Source organism: Diuraphis noxia, unplaced genomic scaffold, assembly GCF_037042655.1.
Source record: "Diuraphis noxia isolate RWA-SAM2 unplaced genomic scaffold, SU_Dnox_SAM2 contig0001, whole genome shotgun sequence".
Classification (NCBI taxonomy): Eukaryota; Metazoa; Arthropoda; class Insecta; order Hemiptera; family Aphididae; genus Diuraphis; species Diuraphis noxia.
Genome location: NW_028301711.1, coordinates 94,443,749 through 94,452,653, shown reverse-complemented (window position 1 = coordinate 94,452,653; position 8,905 = coordinate 94,443,749). Strand labels below are relative to the sequence as shown.

At 30.1% G+C, this 8,905-nt stretch overlaps 1 protein-coding gene across 1 annotated transcript in view; it reads left to right on the top strand.

The window, feature by feature from the left end:
- The first annotated feature begins 385 nt into the window (after positions 1–385).
- Positions 386–8,905, top strand: part of haf (leucine-rich repeat and fibronectin type-III domain-containing protein hattifattener) — a 51,883-nt gene continuing 43,363 nt past the window's right edge. The window contains exon 1 of the mRNA XM_089216377.1: positions 386–931. The gene's annotated coding sequence lies outside the window, so the exon portion shown is untranslated. The remainder of the gene's footprint in view (positions 932–8,905) is intronic.

The window sequence follows — 8,905 nt, the reverse complement described above, 5'->3', positions numbered from 1 at the left end:
AAATATTTCCACAACTATTAATTCGAATCATGGTTCTGATGCGTCAAAATTTTCAGAAAAATTATCTACTAATATGTAATTTACAGTAGAAAAGAGGGATTTTCATAGAAGTTTACATCTGCACGGGATACTCATTATGTAGTACAAAACATCGCTGGGATTAGAAAATTTGGTCTTAATATATATATTTAAGAACTAAAATAAAAAGAGGGGTAAGCATGCTCGGTGAATCACGCTGTATATAGTAGTGTGGCACGCCGCTGCAGGTAAAATATATTTTATATATATAATATATATATACTTGCTGACTGCCAGCCGTCTCCCCGCCAAGAACGAGAACGAGAATATAACAACAATATAATACCGACCGAAGTAGCAGGCCGACCGCCTCAGTCTTCAGTAACCGTCTTTCCGCGAGACCGGCAACCCGTGCACCGACTAGCCAGTTGTCGGGTAATAACTACCACACACACCTATCTTAGTCGATCGTCTCGAAACATCGTCTACCCGACTCTGTCGAACCACCGATATCGCCGTCGACCACAGTGATCTTTTAGCTAACTCTTTTCTGTCCGCGAGACCCTGTCGTCTCAGACGCAGTTTTCTGCACCAGACGACATGCCACACGCGGACACCCGACGGTGACCATTACATTACAATCGTGTACAACATTATCGTATATCAAATTATAACACCGACGAATTCGCGGGTATTCGATTCCTCGAGTATTGACATCGTATATACTCGTCCACCTGTCTATCTGTCTGCCTGCTTCCTGTCCGTCAAAGACGTCATCTGTACGAGTTTTACCGGCTCAGCGTCCGACCGGACACAACATATATAGCTACACCTCGAACGGCCGTCATGGTTTTCAGACACACGTTTTGCGAAAATGATTAAACCGCGTTCGTCGCCCGCCGCATATTCCAAAGTGAGTATTTTTCTTTCGTTCTCGTTATACGACACACGGTCGACATTTGGATGACTTTGCGGGGGTGTTTATTATATTTCAACGAAGTTTATTTCACAACGACGTAATGATAATAAATGATAACACAGTTATGTGCTTGCACGTGATGGTGGTGTTTTCGTACGACTGCAGCAACATAATATCGAGTACCTATAGCATTAAATCACTATGCCCATGCACCCTGCAAATCGCAGTGGTGCGTTTAAGGACTGGGGGCACATTCTGAATCCTAGAGCTAGGCTAGCTCAGCTATATTATTTCATATCGTATAACGCCTATAACCTGCACATCACACCTTATTATACCCTAAGTGGTGCAAGACCTACCCATTCCAACCCTTTAGTGGAAATTGCAATAAAAATACCTGTTAACTGATAACTAAATACGATTCAATCATAATACTACCATTAATTATTTATTAAAAATTAAAATTATTTATAGATACCTACTTTGTGCTGAGCACCTATTGGTTAATCAACTAACTAATATATTGATGGAGCGCTACACCATAAATTGTATAATCAAACTGCCTTTGCCTATAGATATCATTGTGATATCGTCTCAATCAATTTATTTTTAGTTTATAATAATGTCATAGTAATACATATATATACATATATATATATATATATATATACGTACCTTTTTTCTTACTCTTTAAAACAATGATTATATCATTTATATGTTTATATTATATTTACATACTAGACTTTTCTAAAGCTGATGTTTATGTTATATTTAAAGGTTACACAAATATTAAAGTACCTACCCATTAGTCTTTTTATACGTAAATATTTGGAAGCTTGTTTCTTACGAATTTTGCTTGATGCTATAATAATTAAAATACCCTTAATATTGACGACTTGTGCCATTAGAACTGAATAAAATAAAATTCAAAGATATAGATCTTTTCGAAATGAATTATTTTATAATAATATTGTATTATATTTACCATTATACATAATTGACAATTTTAATAGGTTTCGTTCTTATTCAAAACTATTACATTATTGTTTATTTTACATACCTATATTGGTAAATGTATTGCAGATATGGTCACATTATTATATTATTGCTGGCTTGACGTGTTTATTATATTTTTCTATAGGTACTAAAACCTCTTTAATCGAGTCTATAAGCTCGGTACAAGTTAGGATTTTCTATACTTAGGTATGTAATAATATAACATTGTTGGAATATGAACTGTGTGTAGTCCAACAATTGTTTACTATTGATTAAATATAACTTGAACATCTTAAACTTAAGATTATTTAGCTGCGCAGGTCTTAGCTACCTATATTAACATTATTTAAAGTAGGTAACCTAATTTTTAATTATTCGGTTATTTCCATTTTATTGGAAGACTATAGAAAAGGTATATTATGTTCTTCTCACATTAGCATCATCAACCTATATATATATATATATATATATATATATATATATATATATATATTTTTATTTTTTTTGCTTCCCAAATGACAAATCAATTTTGTAGTTTTAGATAGGTACCTACCGAAATATTTTCTTCATATTGTATTATACAATATGCCTATATACTGTTATAATATACGACTATTGAACACATTTAAATTACACAACCTACTTAAATTATCCAATTCAATCGGAGTTATTAAAATAAACAAATTATCACTAAGTAGAAACCTATGTAAACATATCAACATGGTCAATAAATAATACTATATGATATATATATTTTATATTTAAAAGATGGACATCATTTGGAAAAAAACTTGAAAACTGTTAATTATAATTTTTAAAAGAGCAATGACAAAACAGAAGGTCATTTTAGGTTAAGATTCTTACTAAAAGGTCAAACATAGTAGCACGAAGCCACTTACAATAATAATTAACGTAATTTTATAACTCTTGGGAAACAACTGTTCCCATAGTTTCTTGGAAACTTGATGTCTTAAGTTTGAAAACAGAAGTAGGTACCTTCCTAATTCGAGTCATGTATAATTGTTAATACAATATTGTTATAATTTTTCAGTGCTAAATAAGAAATGGATTTTTTTTAATTATCACCTATGTATGTTCATTATTTACTGTATAGTTAATTATTAAGACATTATTAATACACAATAAACACATTCTATGAAAATGTGTATAATGGATACCAGGATCGCTATTAATTTTTAACTAAAATATTAAATCAATTTCAGTCACCTTGTCATAAACTTGATGATAAATACATTGTTTTGTATGGAGATATTATTTCGTAACACGGTAATTTAAATTTCATATTACCCACAAAAACTAGAGATTACAATAATATTTTAATAGTGTTGTGTAATATTTTTAAAACTTTAGCAACAAATCGTTTAAAGATTTGAAAATATAATAACAATACGGTCACAGAAATGAAAAAATTTAGTATGACTTGGTAGCTTTTTAATATTTTAAAAGTACCAACAAAAACATGTTTAGAAATAGAAAATTATAGATATAATTAAATTACTTCAACATTACATCAACAATTACGTTCAAGTTAATATAACGATTATATTTTATATTGAAAATGCATTGGTTTACTATAGACTATATATATAGTATATACAATAAACAAACATTACACTAATAATTATAGTATAGGTATTCATAATTTTGAATTTTTTTGTGGGTCTAACTTTTTTCTGTTGTAACAAAATTCCAAAAAAATACATATTATTATTATATCATCGGATTGCAAATATACATAAATGTCTACTTATATATAACTGTATAAGCCTCCTTGTAAACTGTCCGATAGGGAAGTAACATGAAAAACCACGTACAAGCATAATGATACTAGTTGATATAATATAACATGATATTATAGTAACGAAAATTTACAGCTACTGTACGATATCTATAATTGTTATTATATCGTTTGTTATAATTACAAAATATAAAATAAATACATTTGTATATAAGTCATATGTCCTGTGTAGGTTATTCACTGGCCGACGGCATAACGTTACGTATTGAATGACAGTTACCGTTATGTAATAGATATACACATACCTATATATAAAACCTACAATCCTGTCTCCGGGAACGATATTTGGATTAACTAGTTTATAGTCGTTTAGACACACTTTTTTGAGATTAAACGAGATGAAAGTGTTCTGTGTTGGTGAGATATTGTGCGCATTGTTGAATAAGGTATTATAGGTATAGGTACACAACCATGGTAAATTAATTAACTACTGTAAATATAATATATATCTCATAATATACATGTATATAAATATTCATTTCTATGTTTATATGGTCATACAACATGACGGATTAGTCGTTATTTAACGATGGACAAAAAAAATATATTATATACAAATAAATGAATGCTGCAAGTGTACCTATAATGGAAAAATAGGCATTTAGAAAAATGAAACAATTGTGTTAAATGTAGATATGCATATAGTATTATATTCTTTAAACGATATCTTATTGTCTAATTACTCTAATTGTACTAATATTAGTACTAAATGTCTAAAAAACTGTACTAATTAAATATAAATAAACATTATACATAACATATATTTATACACAATACTTAAAACCGTATAACTGTTTGCTTAGTCGGCATATTAATTAGAAAACCGTGTGTTTATGCTACAGTATTTGATAAATATCTATATTGTATATCTAATAATATTGACCAGTCCACAATAAGGGATGGGCAAGACTTAGAGAAAATGTGCTCCTAAGATCTATGGGCTTCAGAATCTTTTCCCACTATACAAAAATCTTAATTTGTCTAACATAAATGGTTACACATACGCAATTATTTGAATTGATTTTAAGAAATATATGTCGATGTTCGTGAAACATAAGTAGTTCAAGTTACACAAGTTACAATTATTGTACAATTAATTAAGTGATTCGGTCAATCAGCTGTATGGAAATAAAACTGGACAATATTAAAACTTATTTAAACAAATTATTGCTTTTTTAAAAATATACCTTTGTTTGTATCTACTACCTTAACGCAAATAAAAACAAACACCTATAGGCTACAATATAGATAAACTGCACATAAATGTAAAAAGTGTTTGAATACAATTAACAAATGTCAAAATATACAATAGATACGAGTATACAAGTATGTAGCTAGGTAGCATATGTCTATTCCTCACCACAATATACTTTAATTATATACACTCTGTGTTCCTACTGAACATTGCAATATTTATTTTGGTGACTTAAACGCACGTGTATATGATTTAAACAGCATGCACGCGCCTCCGCATAAATATTATAGTTTGGCAGGAATACTTAAAATATAAACACATGTGCAAAGGTATTTGTATTATAATATTATATAGGTCATTTATAGACATTTAGTAAATTCATCTATTTACGATTAAAACAGTTAAAAAAAAGTGTTTTTCGTATGAAACTACTTTCTTGCTGTCGTGGGTGGAAAAAAATTGTAACGAAAAATGAAACGCAACAATTGTTGTTATAGTGACAGTTGTTACACTTTTGTTGTTTTTATAATATAAAGTTATATAATATATAACATTTTTATTTATAATAATGTATAATTTATAATTCACTTATAATTTCACTGATGGCCTTAATACTTATGAAAGAAGTTTTACTTCCTCTGAGTATAACGGCGGGCAGGTAGACTCATACACTCTCGTGTTTTAGGTTTTTTTTTTTTATTCGATCGCGTATAACTTTTAGATGAGCACATGCACTCCGAATCATTTAAATAAGCTTTACACTAATTTTTGGTAGGTACAGTATACAACATGAAGACAACGACATTTCATAAAAACAAATCTAGTAGGTATTTTTTTTTCTTTTTGAATAAATTATCATACAACAATAATAATATATTAACATCTTCACTTGGAATATGAAAAACACATCTTAAAAACTCTGAACCGGTATTTTTGATGTATCAATACACTTAATATATTTTATATTTCACATACACTGAACACATCCAGTTACTTGTATAGTTGTATAAACGACCTGTATAATACCAACACGTGTATAAATTATTTTAAAACACATTTTACACGACGTATAACTGTAACTATATTAACTAGTTGAAAAATCAATTTTCTTTAAAATATTGTTCTACGCGGCTATAGAAATAAATAAGCTCTTTATCTACTCGTGACTCGCGGAGGGGAGAGCTGAAAATATGCTGGCACAGTATATTATACAAACATGATGTTATATTTAAGTATAGAATAGTTAATACGTAATAACTAATTTTTTAGTATTAACGAATACTAATTTACCAATCTAAGCTTACTCAGTGTTTTTTAAAAGGCATTTTATTTATCGCAGATCAAAAAAAGAACCATCATAAGACAAAACAATAAGTTAATATAATATATATATATATATGAAATATAATAACATAAATTCATATAATTTTACAAAATATAAATACATTATTATATCTCCCACCATCTGCAAGGCTGCAGATACTTGATCATAATATAATATAGTGCAGTACAAAACATCTATATTATTTATATTGTTTCTGTAGATAACATATAAATAGACATAATCTGAAGACTGCATTGGTATAATTAATTAATTTACAGTATTGTATCTATTTCTACGACGTGTCCCAAATCTCAACGTATTTTTTCCTGCAGTCAATAATACTTTATTTCTGATCATTTTTGAAATAGGTACAAAGTGCCTAATTTTAGTATTATTTTGAAAAATTATCACTGTTCATGCAACTGTGTTATACGTGTGACAATTATTTGTATTTTTTTGATATTTGTATTCTTGGTTCTTAATAATTTAAATTATTATATCGCAATTAAGTATAAAAGAAAAATTGTTAAAAAAAACTGTAAAAAATTTGTATTTATCAGTAGGCATAGCTAGCTAGTAATGCCTTAATTAATAAAATAAAAAAACAAAAAATAATAATAATAATAATTTAAAATGTTAATTAAAGTCCAATAACTAATTTGCACAATGCATTCCAATAGTTGGACGAAATTCAAAACCTACCTACATAGGACATAACATTTTATTACTGCTTTATGGTTTTAATAACAGCGAATGTCATAGATATGATATTTAGATAGTGCCAAACTATTTTAATTGGTATACCAATTTTCAACTTTCAAGAACCATATGACTTTAAGTGGATATGGTATTCGACTAAGCCGGATTAAAGGAGCACAGGGGGGGCATCTGCACCTGGCGCAAGATTTTAAAGGTAAACATTTTTGAAATAATGTAGGTATACAATTTAGAGTACATTAAATACTATTCAATATTATTTGCTAACAGCTGTCTACTGCAAAAGGTTTGCCTCATGGTAGAAGGGGGGCAGTAAATTAGTATTATCAAACTTCAAGGTAGCAATATTGTCTTGAGCACATAATGAGCTTTTACCGAGTTTCAAAGTAAGTTATAATTTTAAACTTATAATAACTCGCTACACAACTGAAAAAAAAATATAAAACCTTAAAGTAATAAATATTACCTTCAAATAACACAAAATAGGCTCTGTTATAAAGTCAAACCTAGTTTTATATAAACCACTACACTGTATGGAATTCGAAAAAAAAGTTCGTAATTCGCTATAGTTGACTCTAACTCATATATTATATAGTTCAGACCCAAAAAATAGAAAGTTTTGAAAAAAATGTACAATATTTATTTTTAAATTGTTATTTTATCTATATTTTGGTTAGAAATAAAAAAAAAAAACAAAAAAGTTTGGTTTGACATTGAATTAAAAAGCTCGGTTCAGATTCAGTTTGATGTCGAACGAAATGTTTGGTTTGGCTTACGAGTTACGATTACAAAATTCGATTCGACGCTATATTTTTGGATTCGATCCACATCTAAAATAAAATGTTTTTTACTTGGTTTCTTGTTCCTATCAATTTAAATATATTTTTTTATACTTAACTAATAAGAACTTGTTTTTAAGTGGTCGTATTATAAAACGTATATTCGAGAAGTATAGTTAGTTTTCAATAAGCTTTTAGTTCCAACGTCATGTAGACGATTTTTTTAACACCAGCGCCACTTGACCAACAGCTGTGTATATGTATATTCAGTGTATGTGTGTGTGTGTGAGAGAGAGAGAAAGAGTGAGAGAGTGTGTGTGTGCGCGCGCAGTTAACATGATTATTGTGTCTACAGGACGATATATGTACTTACAATTTTACATTCCTATATGCTTCCCGCCGACGGGCACGCCCTGCAATATTCGTGTGAAAACACAATCCAATTTATATTTTATTGTTATACCCGCAAAAACGAATATTATATTGTTCATTTGTACGCGACAGTTGCTGATACAGGGTGCGCCGCTCGCCGGCGTCGGCGTCGGCGAATCCACCGTCTTCAATAATATGTGTGTGTGGGCGGGTGTATGACGTGTGTGTTTCTGACTTTGTTGGTTTCGGCGCCGACGGCGGCAATCTGATCGCGTTACGGACGAGCGCCGATAACCAAAACCCACCACCCATGATGGATGCAAAATTTTCCTCAAACGTAGGTAGGTATACGTAAAATATTATGCGTAGTGAAATAAAATATTATTTTATAATAAAACTAGCTGATCCTTCACGGTGTTGCCCGTGACGAATCAAATTCCCGTGTTAGTAAGCCTTCTTAAACTCCATTAAAATATTATGTAAGCTGCACACATTTTTGTCACATTCATTTGGATGGTTTTGAGTTTTGACCGCATCTGCAGTATACAATATAAGTCTAAAAATACAGATCACCGTGTGATGCGCTCTTGTTTAAAATGCAAAATTGAAAAAAAAAATGGTTTCAAGGTGCACATATAATATGCAGGACTCATGTGCCAAATTTTAGAACCATCATTGCGATAGAATTTATTGTTATCGCACACACACACAAACGCGGACTGTACGTGTCCTGGCGACGGTTCCCTAAGTATTCATCCAGACGTCT